The sequence below is a fragment of the Leuresthes tenuis genome, unplaced genomic scaffold (assembly GCF_036924035.1).
Source record: "Leuresthes tenuis unplaced genomic scaffold, fLeuTen1.0.hap1 SCAF_13, whole genome shotgun sequence".
Taxonomy (NCBI): Eukaryota; Metazoa; Chordata; class Actinopteri; order Atheriniformes; family Atherinopsidae; genus Leuresthes; species Leuresthes tenuis.
Window position 1 is genome coordinate 34,796,228 of NW_027325367.1, and position 15,140 is coordinate 34,811,367.

Genomic DNA, 15,140 nt, shown 5'->3' on the forward strand with positions numbered 1-15,140 from the left:
CTGTATGACCTCACCTGACTGCGCAGCTGCATATCTGTTGTGTAGACATGCTGCAGCATTCAGCGTACCTTACTAAACATCCATTTTAAAGATGGCAGGTGTTGCTAAAACAGTGACACAAGGTCATAAAAGGGTAATGTAGACCAGAAATATTCATGTTAATCAGCCAAATCAGGGGAAAGCGCGAACGCAGTCCCCCACTACCAGAAATTATGCAGTCGAGATTCCCACATTTGGGGAATTCGCAAGGGTCAGTACAGTCGGTGTGCAATGACTGAGCCTCGCCTTGAGTGAACCACCTTCTTGATCATGGTGTCTCTCCTGCCAGGTAAGTATGAATTGGAAATGTCAGAGGCTGATACCTCTTTCCTAGGTGCCTCACTCGGCCGGACGGTGCTGCAACTTCAACTGTCTGGTGTGCCATGCCAGCAGCAGAAGCTACCCCGAAACTAAAATGTTTGCAGATTAAAACAGTAAGGCTTTTCATTATCTTTCTGATCACTTCTTCTTTTAAACAACCAAAGAACTTGCAGCACAAATGTATTTCTTTCCCCTCCTCCCCATCTCTAAAGCCACAACCACACTGGGAAATTTCTCAGTTGAGGCAAACCCTCACGGCTGAGCGGCTGCATATCTCCAGTGCAGACATACTGCAGCATTCAGCGTACCTTACTAAACACCCATTTTAAAGACGGCAAGGTGTTATAAAACAGTGACACAAGGTCAAAAACGGGAATTTTAGATGAGATATACTGATGTTAAACAGCCAAATCAAGGGAAAGCGCGAACGCAGTCCCCCACTACCAGAAATTATGCAGTCGAGATTCCCACATTTGGGGAATTCGCAAGGATCAGTACAGTCGGAGTGCAATGACTGAGCCTCGCCTTGAGTGAACCACCTTCTTGATCATGGTGTCTCTCCTGCCAGGTAAGTATGAGTTGGAAATGTCAGAGGCTGATACCTCTTTCCCAGGTGCCTCACTCGGCCGGACGGTGCTGCAACTTCAACTGTCTGGTGTGCCATGCCAGCAGCAGCAGCTACCCCGGAACTAAAACGTTTGCAGATTAAAAGAGTAAGGCTTTTCATTATCTTTCTGATCACTTCTTCTTTTAAACAACCAAGGAACTTGCAGCACAAATGTATTTCTTTCCCCTCCTCCCCATCTCTAAAGCCACACCCACACTGGGAAATTTCTGTTGAGGCAAACCCTCACGGCTGGGCAGCTGCATATCTCCAGTGCAGACATGCTGCAGCATTTGGCAAACCTTGCTAAACATCCACTTCAGTGGTCACATGTCCTCTTTTTTCATTTTGTTCTTCCCCATCTCTAAGGCAATGCCCTCCTGCCTGGGGTGACTGCACTGTATGACCTCACCTGACAACTGCAAAGCTGCATATCTGTTGTGTAGACATGCTACAGCATTTGGCAAACCTTGCTAAACATCCATTTTAAAGACGGCAAGGTGTTGCTAAAACAGTGACACAAGGTCATAAAAGGGTAATGTAGAGCAGAAATATTCATGTTAAACAGCCAAATCAGGGGAAAGCGCGAACGCAGTCCCCCACTACCAGAAATTATGCAGTCGAGATTCCCACATTTGGGGAATTCGCAAGGGTCAGTACAGTCGGTGTGCAATGACTGAGCCTCGCCTTGAGTGAACCACCTTCTTGATCATGGTGTCTCTCCTGCCAGGTAAGTATGAGTTGGAAATGTCAGAGGCTGATACCTCTTTCCCAGGTGCCTCACTCGGCCGGACGGTGCTGCAACTTCAACTGTCTGGTGTGCCATGCCAGCAGCAGCAGCTACCCCGAAACTAAAACGTTTGCAGATTAAAACAGTAAGGCTTTTCATTATCTTTCTGATCACTTCTTCTTTTAAACAACCAAGGAACTTGCAGCACAAACGTATCTCTTTCCCCTCCTCCCCATCTCTAAAGCCACACCCACCCACACTGGGAAATTTCTCAGTTGAGGCAAACCCTCACGGCTGCATATCTCCAGTGCAGACATGCTGCAGCATTTGGCAAACCTTGCTAAACATCCACTTCAGTGGTCATATGTCCTCTTTTTTCATTTTGTTCCTCCCCATCTCTAAGGCAATGCCCACCTGCCTGGGGTGACTGCACTGTATGACCTCACCTGACAACTGCGCAGCTGCATATCTGTTGTGTAGACATGCTGCAGCATTCAGCGTACCTTACTAAACATCCATTTTAAAGATGGCAAGGTGTTGTTAAAACAGTGACACAAGGTCAAAAACGGGAATTTTAGATGAGATGTACTGATGTTGAACAGCCAAATCAAGGGAAAGTGCGAACGCAGTCCCCCACTACCAGAAATTATGCAGTCGAGATTCCCACATTTGGGGAATTCGCAAGGGTCAGTACAGTCGGTGTGCAATGACTGAGCCTCTCCTTGAGTGAACCACCTTCTTGATCATGGTGTCTCTGCTGCCAGGTAAGTATGAGTTGGAAATGTCAGAGGCTGATACCTCTTTCCCAGGTGCCTCTCTCGGCCGGACGGTGCTGCAACTTCAACTGTCTGATGTGCCATGCCAGCAGCAGCAGCTACCCCGAAACTAAAACCTTTGCAGATTAAAACAGTAAGGCTTTTCATTATCTTTCTGATCACTTCTTATTTTAAACAACCAAGGAACTTGCAGCACAAACGTATCTCTTTCCCCTCCTCCCCATCTCTAAAGCCACACCCACCCACACTGGGAAATTTCTCAGTTGAGGCAAACCCTCACGGCTGCATATCTCCAGTGCAGACATGCTGCAGCATTTGGCAAACCTTGCTAAACATCCACTTCAGTGGTCACATGTCCTCTTTTTTCATTTTGTTCCTCCCCATCTCTAAGGCAATGCCCACCTGCCTGGGGTGACTGCACTGTATGACCTCACCTGACATCTACGCATTTGCATATCTGTTGTGTAGACATGCTGCAGCATTCAGCATACCTTACCAAACATCCATTTTAAAAATGGTAAGGTGTTGTTAAAACAGTGACACAAGGTCAAAAAAGGGTAATATAGACCAGAAATATTCATGTTAAACAGCCAAATCAGGGGAAAGCGCGAACGCAGTCCCCCACTACCAGAAATTATGCAGTCGAGATTCCCACATTTGGGGAATTGGCAAGGGTCAGTACAGTCGGTGTGCAATGACTGAGCCTCGCCTTGAGTGAACCACCTTCTTGATCATTGTGTCTCTCCTGCCAGGTAAGTATGAATTGGAAATGTCAGAGGCTGATACCTCTTTCCCAGGTGCCTCACTCGGACGTGAACCAGTGGACAGTTATCGCTTCTCGGCCTTTTGGCTAAGATCAAGTGTAGTATCTGTTCTTATCAGTTTAATATCTGATATGTCCTCTATACGAGGACTACATATTAAATGGATTTTTAGGAACAGGAGTTGAAAAAGGAGCTTGCTCCGTTCACTCCAAGCATCGACCCAGTACTGCAGTGCCGCTTGGAACGGTGCGCTCTTCTCTGCTCTTGTGAAAAAGCAAAAAGTGGTGCAGGATGGAAGTTTCTTTTAGTCTGCTGAGAAAAGGGAGTGAATGCGAGGCAGACTTTAACACGGCTCTGGGAGCGAGCCGAGTGTGGGCTAACCGGGAGAATTGCTTGAAAGAAACGCGACACCGAATGAGCGCTCAGAACAAAGCCTCAATACGGTGTTTCCCGTGGTGTTTGTGGCTGCCTTGTCTTTTGCACAGAGTAAAAAACAAGGCAGCCATCGAATAGGGCCCGATTGTTCCTACTTGGTCAGCCGAGGAGCAAGGGGGAGCAAGCGTCTCAACCAAGCAAAGGTCACCATGGGGAAGGTGGCTATGCCAACTGGCCTGGTGCCCTGCTCCCGCAGTGACGGATAATCGTACTCTGGTTTCTCTTCATAGCGTACAAGTCTTTCGCCTTTTACTAAAGACTTCCGTGGAGAGCAGCACTAATGAGTTGTTTCTATTTTTGGAAGGCTTTACCTTTGCGGGTGAAGCCCTTTCTGTCTGTGCAAAAGAAATCTTGTTCCTGTGCAGAGTCGCCTTACTTGTTGTGACTGTGCCGATGTTGCTTGAATGGTGCTCGCGGGAGTGCAAAGTTATACCATTTAAAAGGGCTGAAGAGTGCTCAGCTGGAGAGTGCTCAGTGCAGCGGGTGGGCGGAGGTGCAAAGTGACTCTCTGGCCACCTATGGCCATAAAAAGAACACCGCGACAAGTGCGCATTGTGCCAGGAAGGGCCCTCGGACGTGAACCAGTGGACAGTTATCGCTTCTCGGCCTTTTGGCTAAGATCAAGTGTAGTATTTGTTCTTATCAGTTTAATATCTGATATGTCCTCTATACGAGGACTACATATTAAATGGATTTTTAGGAACAGGAGTTGAAAAAGGAGCTTGCTCCGTTCACTCCAAGCATCGACCCGGTACTGCAGTGCCGCTGGGAACGGTGCGCTCTTCTCTGCTCTTGTGAAAAAGCAAACAGTGGTGCAGGATGGAAGTTTCAGGGAGCCCAAGATGAAATTTTCTTTTCGTCATATTTTCTGGTTCTAGTCAGGACTAGAGCAGCAGCATTTCTGTATGTACTGCAGCTGTCTTACAGTTCGTTTCTAACCCTAACCCAGAAACCAAAAAGCCAACAAATTAACATTCAGTGCAAAACAGAAAATGTAAAATGTATGAAACTGTGCACAAATAAAACATTTAAATAACCTAAACAAGAGTGCAAAAATAATAATATTCTAACATTCAACAGTCTACCATTAGAATAGAATAATTATTTACAGAATTAATAAACTCCCACTTCCTTCAAAATGAACCTGTGTAGCTGGCAGTAGCAGCGGTGAGTCAGTGAGCATTTGCATATTTAGACTTGTGAAGGTGTTTGTTTTGGAGAGGAGACTTCTCCAGGGGTTATAGTAACAGTGTGAGATTCAGTGAATGGATGTTAAGACATTTATAGCTTGAAACATGCTGTAACCATAATGATTATATCACCTCATTGAGTCTGTTATGTGTTGTCCTTATTACTCATTAAGCAGACAACAGGAACATTAGAATTTATTTTGAAAAAAATGTATGTGTCAGTCTGGTAAATGCAAATAAGATAATTTTTCCCCTGTTGTCTTTTTGCGCCATCCTCTGGCAAAATGTGTTTTATGAACAGCCATGTGCTTTATTTACAAAACAATGCTATCTATCTGCTGATTGGTTCGAAGCAGGAAATGTACAGTGGTTCAGAATTTATTTATGATAAACAGCCGGACAGAAGATGTACAGAAAGCCAAAGTAATCCATGCAGTTGGAATACAGGTGAACTGCACCACGGGAGGCTGTTGTTGATGGAACCTCAGACCGAACAGGCAGGTCGTCTGAACAAGTTGAAGAAAGTTTGTGTTAGAGCTTGGCTATTTCTCCATAAAGCTCTTAAAATCCCATTAATCTCTTCTGTATCCCGTTCTGAGGCTTCAGGCCTTGTTTCTGCATAGAGGCCAGCTTCTGGTGTGCTGCTTTTGCTCCACAAACTGGAGATTAAATATAGCAGCATCATATCAACATAGGCTCCAGTTGAGAAAACGCTCATCACAGAGTCCTTCTTGGTAAGAAATGAGTGCAGGATTGGTTGTGGTTCACATCATTGCCTCTCCTTAACTGCCCTTTGTGAGAAAGAGCCAGGTAGTTTCCTGGGTGAGAGTAAGATGAGTAGGTGTTGTAGTGGTTCGCCTCTAGGTTCTCCTTAAACAGGCAGTCATTAGAAAACTGCTCCTGAAGAGGACAACCACACAGAGTTAATGTTATGCTATTGTGCCTTGGCTCCATTGTTACACCAAATTCTCATTAGCTGTTTTATAGTTCACTTAACCGAAAAAAGGAATAATGCTCAATTTGTTTAATGTTCGATCTCCAAGACGAGGAAATTTTTCTTCAGGTTGGCATTCTTTAATTGTTTACCAGTTGGAAGTTGGAAATTATTTGCAATTTGTAATTGAATGAACTGCTCTCCATCATTAGAGGCTTAAACTTTGATTAAAAGTAACCTATAAAAGCAATAGTTTGGCTTCTAATGACTGAAACAAAACCCAGAAGAGTGGCGCGACAGTGAAGCTCTGGAGCACCTTTGAAGAAGCACCTTTAGCAGCAGTAAGTTGAAGTAATGGTTTCCTGTGGGACGTTAGCAGTCTCTTTATCGGCTATCGGGGGGCTTATAGAGGGCTCTACTGGGATGACGTCAACGACGCCCGCCTGCAGCACAGCTCGTTCACTCCGGTGTTCTTTCGAGCCGCGTTTCCCCGTCAGATACGGTTTCCCCTGCATCTCTTCGCCGCTCCGCGCTGCAGACGCGGCAAAGAGCGCGCGTGCCTGTTCAGCGCTCGTAACCAGCGAGACGTGCTTGCGCGCTAGACAACTACAGACACCATGAAAGCTAAAACAACGTCTTTCAGTGTAGTTGTCGTACTTTTTTGCACTTGCGCTGTCATCCAAAACATTCAAACACATACATATATATTCATATAGGCTATTTTTATATATAGCCTTCATATGTGTGTATATACGATATCCCCCTGTGCCTCACTCAGCCGGATGGTGCTGCAACTTCAACTGTCTGGTGTGCCATGCCAGCAGCAGCAGCTACCCCGAAACTAAAATGTTTGCAGATTAAACAGTAAGCCTTTTCATTATCTTTCTGATCACTTCTTCTTTTAAACAACCAAGGAACTTGCAGCACAAATGTATTTCTTTCCCCTACTTCCCAACTCTAAAGCCACACCCACACTGGGAAATTTCTCAGTTCAGGCAAACCCTCACGGCTGAGCGGCTGCATATCTCCAGTGCAGACATGCTGCAGCATTTGGCAAACCTTGCTAAACATCCACTTCAGTGGTCACATGTCCTCTTTTTTCATTTTGTTCCTCCCCATCTCTAAGGCAATGCCCACCTGCCTGGGGTGACTGCACTGTATGACCTCACCTGACTGCGCAGCTGCATATCTGTTGTGTAGACATGCTGCAGCATTCAGCGTACCTTACTAAACATCCATTTTAAAGATGGCAGGTGTTGCTAAAACAGTGACACAAGGTCATAAAAGGGTAATGTAGACCAGAAATATTCATGTTAATCAGCCAAATCAGGGGAAAGCGCGAACGCAGTCCCACACTACCAGAAATTATGCAGTCGAGATTCCCACATTTGGGGAATTCGCAAGGGTCAGTACAGTCGGTGTGCAATGACTGAGCCTCGCCTTGAGTGAACCACCTTCTTGATCATGGTGTCTCTCCTGCCAGGTAAGTATGAATTGGAAATGTCAGAGGCTGATACCTCTTTCCTAGGTGCCTCACTCGGCCGGACGGTGCTGCAACTTCAACTGTCTGGTGTGCCATGCCAGCAGCAGAAGCTACCCCGAAACTAAAATGTTTGCAGATTAAAACAGTAAGGCTTTTCATTATCTTTCTGATCACTTCTTCTTTTAAACAACCAAAGAACTTGCAGCACAAATGTATTTCTTTCCCCTCCTCCCCATCTCTAAAGCCACACCCACACTGGGAAATTTCTCAGTTTAGGCAAACCCTCACGGCTGAGCGAATGCATATTTCCAGTGCAGACATGCTGCAGCATTTGGCAAACCTTGCTAAACATCCACTTCAGTGGTCACATGTCCTCTTTTTTTCATTTTGTTCCTCCCCATCTCTAAGGCAATACCCACCTGCCTGGGGTGACTGCACTGTATGACCTCACCTGACAACTGCGCAGCTGCATATCTGTTGTGCAGACATACTGCAGCATTCAGCATACCTTACTAAACATCCATTTTAAAGACGGCAAGGTGTTGCTAAAACAGTGACACAAGGTCAGAAAAGGGTAATGTAGACCAGAAATATTCATGTTAAACAGCCAAATCAGGGGAAAGCGCGAACGCAGTCCCCCACTACCAGAAATTATGCAGTCGAGATTCCCACATTTGGGGAATTCGCAAGGGTCAGTACAGTCGGTGTGCAATGACTGAACCTCGCCTTGAGTGAACCACCTTCTTGATCATGGTGTCTCTCCTGCCAGGTAAGTATGAATTGCAAATGTCAGAGGCTGATACCTCTTTCCCAGGTGCCTCACTCGGCCGGACGGTGCTGCAACTTCAACTGTCTTGTGTGCCATGCCAGCAGCAGCAGCTACCCCGAAACTAAAATGTTTGCAGATTAAAACAGTAAGGCTTTTCATTATCTTTCTGATCACTTCTTCTTTTAAACAACCAAGGAACTTGCAGCACAAACGTATCTCTTTCCCCTCCTCCCCATCTCTAAAGCCACACCCTCCCACACTGGGAAATTTCCCAGTTGAGGCAAACCCTCACGGCTGCATATCTCCAGTGCAGACATGCTGCAGCATTTGGCAAACCTTGCTAAACATCCACTTCAGTGGTCACATGTCCTCTTTTTTTCATTTTGTTCCTCCCCACCTCTAAGGCAATGCCCACCTGCCTGGGTTGACTGTATGACCTCACCTGACAACTGCGCAGCTGCATATCTGTTGTGTAGACATGCTACAGCATTCTACTTGTTGTGACTGTGCTGATGTTGCTTGAATGGTGCTCGCGGGAGTGCAAAGTTATACCATTTAAAAGGGCTGAAGAGGGCTCAGCTGAAGAGTGCTCAGTGCAGCGGGTGGGCGGAGGTGCAAAGTGACTCTCTGGCCACCTATGGCTATAAAAAGAACACCGCGACAAGTGCGCATTGTGCCAGGAAGGGCCCTCGGACGTGAACCAGTGGACAGTTATCGCTTCTCGGCCTTTTGGCTAAGATCAAGTGCAGTAAGTGGTTTAAGTTACCAGAGCCAAGCGATGTGAGGAGCCTGGATGATTTAGGTGTATCGTTTTTTTTTTTTTTTGGAGGAAAAATGGTCATTAAACATCCATCCCAGACAGCATTTTATGCTGGTCTGCGAAATTCTTTGAGGTTTGTTTTAAAAGACAAGAAAAGTCATTTTGGAGATGGGGAGTGGTTCGTCAGAACTGTCATCGTCGCAGGTTTTCTGTTTGCAATGGAACGCAGCCGATGGGGGATATGATCTCACTTTGAACAGCCAGCAGCAGTACGATCAGATCCAAGCAACATTTCAGGAAAAGGCAGAGATGGAGCCCTTTTCCAGGTTCAGAGTGGTGCCTCTTTGCCAGAGGAATTTGAGGATTGTGACTATCCACGTTTACAACCCATACGTCGGGGACGAGGCAGTGGCTGGGTTCCTCAGGAGGTACGGGAAAGTGGACATGCAGCCGAAATATCTGCGGGACAGTTTTGGGATCTGGACAGGTCGGAGGCAGTTCAGGGTGCTGTTGGGGGAGGATCCAGACAGCATGGACGGATTAAAGCACCCCCCTGCATACTTTTCAATTGGGGCGGACAGGGGATTTCTTTTTTACTCCGGGCAGCCACTGTTTTGCAGACAATGTCGCAGGTTTGGACACCTGGCGACAGGCTTGCGTCCAAGTTTGCTGCCGGAACTGTGGGGGAAGTGGGCACGGTGCTGCCACCTGTGATGCACCCCGGCACTGTCATGGGTGCGGGGATGCGGGGCACCTGCTTCGGGACTGCCCCAAACGTACCCGCACATACGCCACAGTGGCTGGAGGTTTGGAGATCCGGAAGCAGAGGCCGCAGGTGGAGTTGCGTCAGGAGGTCCACGAGGCAAAGATGGGCCTTGGGACGGGGGCTGCTGTCCGGATTGCGGAGGCGGCCGCAGCCTCGCCGGCTGGGGAAAGGCTCATGGCAGATGGAGATGTCCCAGGGAAGGGCAACGTAGAAGGAGCGGCAGACCCATCGGACTTGGGAGGTGATCGTGAAGGTGTGAGTGTTATGGTGAGCTTTGGAGACTGTCTGCCGCTGACAGGATCCTGGGCAGATTGTGCGGCGAGTTCGGAGGAGGAGACGGTGGAGATGGTGATGGCAGCGATTGGTGGAGTGAGGAGGCAGAGGGTCTCTTCAGGTGAGGACTACACAGAGTCCTCAGCTGAAGCGGTCCGTGCTGAAACACAGGTGAAGGGAAGAAGGAGGAGGAAGAAACAGCGAGAGGGTGCCGTTCAGTCGATGGACAGTGCGTGTGAAGGAGAGGTGCCTTCGACTTCACCAGGACATTCGGGGTCATTGGGTGTGGACTTGGGGCCGAAGGGTTCCTGCAGGGGGTCTGATGTAATGGAGGGGGTACCTGCGGCCTCCGAGAGGCATCAAGGAGTAAGCAGGGGTGCGGAAGGGGAGGGCGGGGCCTCCGGGGGCACCCAAGATGGTGCGAGGGCTGATAACATAGATGGGGGGACTGGGCCAGGGGAGGGGGGGGCTGTTTCACCCCTGAGCTCGTCACGCTCTGTTTTTGAGGCCAGGTCGCCCAGCAGTGTGGCCTACCTTGAGGAGTGCGAGGTCTACGGATCGGGGGGGTCTGTGGGGAGTGGTTCCGAGGGCCTACTGGGAGAGAAAGAGAAGGCCTGAAAGGGACCTTTACAGTTTTAACAGTCAATGTGAGGGGGATGAGAGATAAGGGGAAGAGGGGGGGGATTTTTCATTATTTGGCCCAGGTCCCTTTCCAGGTTTGTTTTTTACAGGAGGTTCATTTAAGGGATGGGGGAGATGTAAGGGTCTTCTCTGATGGATGGAAGAGGGGGATTTCAAGGTGGGGGGTGGGAGGGGTTCACTCTTGTGGGGTGGGTATTTTATTTGGGGATAGGGATTTTCATGTGTCGGGGAGTTTTTCTGTGGTACAGGGGAGGGTACTAGTGGTTGATGCGGACTGGAGGGGGGTCTATTTTCGGTTCATCACTGTTTATGCCCCAGCAGAACCACAGGGACGGAGGGATCTTTTTTTTGGCGTTGCCTGATGTTTGTGTTACCAACAGGGTTTTGGTTGTGGGGGGGATTTTAATGTCTCTTTTGAAGGCATTGGGGATTTTAGTTTGCCTTATTTGAGGGATGTAGTGATGGACTTTAATTTACAGGATAGTTTCAGGGTGGTGGATAGGTCAGGGGAAGGATTCACATGGTCAAATTCTAGGGGTTCACGCAGTAGGATAGATTTTGTTTTTTTGCCAAAGGTGGTGGAGGTGAAAGATGCTGCAGTGTCGCCCCTCTGGTTCACAGATCACGGCCAACTCCGGGTGACCTTTGAGGTGGAGGCACCCCTTTTTGGGAGGGGGTTTTGGAGGCTAAATTGTGAAATCTTGAAGGAAAAGGCTTTCCGGAAAAGTTTTTCTTTCCATTATGGGGTGTGGGAACAGCTTAAGCCTTGTTTCGGATCAGTGGTGGACTGGTGGGAGGGGGTAAAACACAATACTCGCCTATTGGCGATCTCATATAGCACAGTGAGAGCACGGGAGAGGAGAAGGGAGTTTGTGCACTTACAGAGGAGACTACAATTTTTGGTGACAGCAGGGAATAAGGGGGAGACGCTGGATAGGGAGGCAGTTGAAGCGGTAAAGGGTAAGTTAGGGATTTATTTTAGGGAGAGGGCTAGGGTGTTTTTATTTCGGTGTAGAAAGGAGAAGTTTGAGTTGGGGGAACGCTGCAGTGCTTACTTTTTCAAGCAGGTTAAGACAGCCCAGGCAAGGGCATGTATCCCGCAGCTGCGTGGGAAAGGTGGGGGTTCTGTGACAGACCCACTGGAGATGGTGGAGGTAGCTTCTCTGTTTTTTGGGGAAGTTTTTGGGGAGGGGGCTGTGGGTGAGGATGGCCTGGGAAGGTTTTTAGGGTCTCTGCAGAGAAGGGTTCCTGGAGATATAGTTGAGGGGATGGAGGGCCCGGTGACCATGGCAGAGGTGGAGGAGGCCATGAAGGGGCTGCCATCAGGCAAGGTGCCTGGGATTGATGGGCTGCCCAAGGAATTTTTTTTGGTTTTTTGGGGGATTTTGGGGAGGGATGTGTGGGAGGTGGTTAAATCTGTTTTGGAAGGGAGGGGCTTAGGGAAAACAATGAGGGAGGGGGTCATATCTCTCTTGTATAAGAAAGGGGACAGGGAGCGAATGGAAAGCTATAGGCCGATCACGTTGCTCTGTGTGGACTACAAAATTGTGGCTCGAGTCCTAGTTGGTCGTCTTCGGAAGGCTCTACCTCATGTAATCCATGAGGATCAGACGTGTGGGGTGGAGGGAAGGCTAATACAGTGGAATCTGGGATTGGTGAGGGACTGTATTCATTGGGTGGAGGAGCGGGGGATCAATATGAGTTTGGTGGGGTTAGATATGGAGAAAGCGTTTGACAGGGTGAACCACAGGTTTCTTTTTGCAGTTTTGGAGAGGATGGGATTTGGGCCCCGTTTCATAGAGTGGTTGGAGATCATGTACAAGGGGGTGGGGAGCAGAGTTATGGTGAACGGGCACTTGGGTACAGTGGTGGCACAGAGAACTGGGGTGAGGCAGGGATGCCCACTCTCCCCGCTGCTCTTTGTGGCTTACATGGAGCCGCTGGGTGCGGTGGTGCGGGGGGACCCGGGTGTGGTGGGTCTGCACCTTCCTGGAGCAGGTCCAGACAAGTTGACAGTGATGCAGTATGCGGATGACATGACCTTTTTTTTGACAACAGAGAGGTCGGTCACACGGCTGTTGGAAGTGGTGGAGAGTTTTTCGATAGTGTCGGGGGCCAAAGTGAACTTAGGGAAGTCCACCATTAAGTTTTTTGGACCATGGGCTGGTAGGGTGGGAGGCCTAGCTGGTCTGCCCCAGTGCCAGGGCCCAGTGAGAGTCCTGGGGGTAGAGTTTCAGGGAGAGGGGAGTGCAGAATTAAATTGGGGAAGGCGTCTGGCTGCAGCCCGTTCGCGGATGGGGCTGTGGAAATCCCGGCAACTTTCCTTAAGTGGTAGAGTGCTGGTTTTGAAGGCTGATATTTTGCCATTTTTGGTATACCTAGCGTATGTTTTTCCTTTACCTCCTCAATATAGGAGAAGTTTCATGAGAGATGTTTTTTCCTTTGTATGGGGGGGGTATGAATATGTGAGAAGGGAGTGGATGTACCAGGAAGTTCGGATGGGAGGGAGGGGTGTGCCGGACATCCCACTTAAGTTGGATGTGGTTTTCTTTTCCTTTTTGTGCAGGTCTGTGCAACAGACCAGTGGCCATCATTTTCAGGCACTTTTGCTGTTTTGGTTGTCATTCCCCTTCAGGAGATTGGTGTTATGGGACAATCGAAAGCCAAAGGGGGATGTCTTACCCCCGTATTATAGGCAGGTGGTATGCTGGGGGAAAAAGCACCCAGAGTGTCAGGAGGGGGACCTGTGCTTCAGTCACCGGCGCCTGTACAGGGCTCTGGTGGAAAAAAGGGGGCCGGTGGGGGTGTATGGGGTGGGGCAACAAGGGTGGGTTTTCACACAGCAGAAAGGTCTCACAAACAGGGCGAGGGATATAAATTGGCTCGCCTTACACAGGAGGTTGCCAGTCAGGGAAGTTTTAAATAGACACGGGTTGACACGGGGGAGTTTGTGCCCAAGGGAGGGATGTGGGGCTGATGAGACAATTGAGCATGTGTTTTGGGAATGTGGGTTTGCAACAAAAGTGTGGGTTGAGTTGGTTCTTTTTTTTCCAAGATTGGGGTCTTTAAAGTATGACATGATAATGCTGGGCTTGGGTTTAAGGGGGAAAGGTAGGGAGGGTTTTCTGTTATGGTTGGTTCTGTCTATGGGAAAGGTGGCGCTGTGGGATGCAAGGACGGCGTTGATTAAAAACAATGTGGACTGGCAGGTGGGAAGGGTGGTGGCAAGGGTGAGGGCAGAGATTGGACGCATGAGAAGAATGGAGGAGGAAAAGTACGGGTATCACGCTGCAAGAGAGCGATGGAAGACTTTATTTTCATGAGCGGGTAGTGTTTCTTTGTGGTTGTTTCTTATGTTTGTATGGTTTTTGTGTCGGACATGTAAAGCATTGCTTTGATTGGTTTGTCATGTTGTTCTAAATGTTTCTTGGAAGTTTTGTAATAAAAAAAAAAAAAAAAAAAAAAAAAAAAATCTGTTCTTATCAGTTTAATATCTGATATGTCCTCTATACGAGGACTACATATTAAATGGATTTTTAGGAACAGGAGTTGAAAAAGGAGCTTGCTCCGTTCACTCCAAGCATCGACCCGGTACTGCAGTGCCGCTGGGAACGGTGCGCTCTTCTCTGCTCTTGTGAAAAAGCAAACAGTGGTGCAGGATGGAAGTTTCTTTTAGTCTGCTGAGAAAAGGGAGTGAATGCGAGGCAGACTTTAACACGGCTCTGGGAGCGAGCCGAGTGTGGGCAAACCGGGAATTGCTTGAAAGAAACGCGACACCGAATGAGCGCTCAGAACAAAGCCTCAATACGGTGTTTCCCGTGGTGTTTGTGCCTGCCTTGTCTTTTGCACAGAGTAAAAAACAAGGCAGCCATCGAATAGGGCCCGATTGTTCCTACTTGGTTAGCCGAGGAGCAAGGGGGAGCAAGCGTCTCAACCAAGCAAAGCTCACCACGGGGAAGGTGGCTATGCCAACTGGCCTGGTGCCCTGCTCCCGCAGTGACGGATAATCGTACTCTGGTTTCTCTTCATAACGTACAAGTCTTTCGCCTTTTACTAAAGACTTCCGTGGAGAGCAGCACTAATGAGTTGTTTCTATTTTTGGCAGGCTTTACCTTTGCGGGTGAAGCCCTTTCTGTCTGTGCAAAAGAAATCTTGTTCCTGTGCAGAGTGACTTCCCTGAGTAGAGTCGCCTTACTTGTTGTGACTGTGCCGATGTTGCTTGAATGGTGCTCGCGGGAGTGCAAAGTTATACCATTTAAAAGGGCTGAAGAGTTCTCAGTGCAGCGGGTGGGCGGAGGTGCAAAGTGACTCCCTGGCCACCTATGGCCATAAAAAGAACACCGCGACAAGTGCGCATTGTGCCAGGAAGGGCCCTCGGACGTGAACCAGTGGACAGTTATCGCTTCTCGGCCTTTTGGCTAAGATCAAGTGTAGTATCTGTTCTTATCAGTTTAATATCTGATATGTCCTCTATACGAGGACTACATATTAAATGGATTTTTAGGAACAGGAGTTGAAAAAGGAGCTTGCTCCGTTCACTCCAAGCATCGACCCAGTACTGCAGTGCCGCTTGGAACGGTGCGCTCTTCTCTGCTCTTGTGAAAAAGCAAACAGTGGTGCAGGATGGAAGTTTCTTTTAGTCTGCTGAGAAAAG

General features: G+C 48.3%; 12 non-coding genes and 2 pseudogenes across 12 annotated transcripts; 7 read left to right on the plus strand and 7 right to left on the minus strand.

Annotated features, from left to right (window-relative positions):
- Window positions 1-172: 172 nt before the first annotated feature.
- LOC140267788 (U1 spliceosomal RNA) lies at window positions 173-336 on the minus strand. The gene has a single exon (XR_011907345.1). It is a non-coding gene; the product is annotated as a U1 spliceosomal RNA (small nuclear RNA).
- Window positions 337-772: 436 nt separating this feature from the next.
- Window positions 773-936, minus strand: LOC140267848 (U1 spliceosomal RNA). The gene has a single exon (XR_011907385.1). It is a non-coding gene; the product is annotated as a U1 spliceosomal RNA (small nuclear RNA).
- A 602-nt stretch (window positions 937-1,538) lies between these two features.
- On the minus strand, window positions 1,539-1,702 carry LOC140267800 (U1 spliceosomal RNA). Its single transcript, XR_011907346.1, has one exon. It is a non-coding gene; the product is annotated as a U1 spliceosomal RNA (small nuclear RNA).
- A 600-nt stretch (window positions 1,703-2,302) lies between these two features.
- LOC140267996 (U1 spliceosomal RNA) lies at window positions 2,303-2,466 on the minus strand. Its single transcript, XR_011907518.1, has one exon. It is a non-coding gene; the product is annotated as a U1 spliceosomal RNA (small nuclear RNA).
- A 600-nt stretch (window positions 2,467-3,066) lies between these two features.
- Window positions 3,067-3,230, minus strand: LOC140267630 (U1 spliceosomal RNA). Its single transcript, XR_011907228.1, has one exon. It is a non-coding gene; the product is annotated as a U1 spliceosomal RNA (small nuclear RNA).
- Window positions 3,231-3,300: 70 nt separating this feature from the next.
- On the plus strand, window positions 3,301-3,491 carry LOC140267693 (U2 spliceosomal RNA). Its single transcript, XR_011907284.1, has one exon. It is a non-coding gene; the product is annotated as a U2 spliceosomal RNA (small nuclear RNA).
- Window positions 3,492-3,877: 386 nt separating this feature from the next.
- On the plus strand, window positions 3,878-3,990 carry LOC140267921 (U5 spliceosomal RNA). Its single transcript, XR_011907451.1, has one exon. It is a non-coding gene; the product is annotated as a U5 spliceosomal RNA (small nuclear RNA).
- Window positions 3,991-4,263: 273 nt separating this feature from the next.
- Window positions 4,264-4,454, plus strand: LOC140267703 (U2 spliceosomal RNA). The gene has a single exon (XR_011907294.1). It is a non-coding gene; the product is annotated as a U2 spliceosomal RNA (small nuclear RNA).
- A 2,666-nt stretch (window positions 4,455-7,120) lies between these two features.
- LOC140267946 (U1 spliceosomal RNA) lies at window positions 7,121-7,284 on the minus strand. Its single transcript, XR_011907475.1, has one exon. It is a non-coding gene; the product is annotated as a U1 spliceosomal RNA (small nuclear RNA).
- A 605-nt stretch (window positions 7,285-7,889) lies between these two features.
- Window positions 7,890-8,053, minus strand: LOC140267978 (U1 spliceosomal RNA). The gene has a single exon (XR_011907502.1). It is a non-coding gene; the product is annotated as a U1 spliceosomal RNA (small nuclear RNA).
- Window positions 8,054-8,758: 705 nt separating this feature from the next.
- LOC140267792 (U2 spliceosomal RNA) lies at window positions 8,759-8,934 on the plus strand (annotated as a pseudogene).
- Window positions 8,935-13,902: 4,968 nt separating this feature from the next.
- LOC140267760 (U2 spliceosomal RNA) lies at window positions 13,903-14,111 on the plus strand (annotated as a pseudogene).
- A 384-nt stretch (window positions 14,112-14,495) lies between these two features.
- Window positions 14,496-14,609, plus strand: LOC140267865 (U5 spliceosomal RNA). The gene has a single exon (XR_011907400.1). It is a non-coding gene; the product is annotated as a U5 spliceosomal RNA (small nuclear RNA).
- A 275-nt stretch (window positions 14,610-14,884) lies between these two features.
- Window positions 14,885-15,075, plus strand: LOC140267694 (U2 spliceosomal RNA). The gene has a single exon (XR_011907285.1). It is a non-coding gene; the product is annotated as a U2 spliceosomal RNA (small nuclear RNA).
- Window positions 15,076-15,140: the final 65 nt, after the last annotated feature.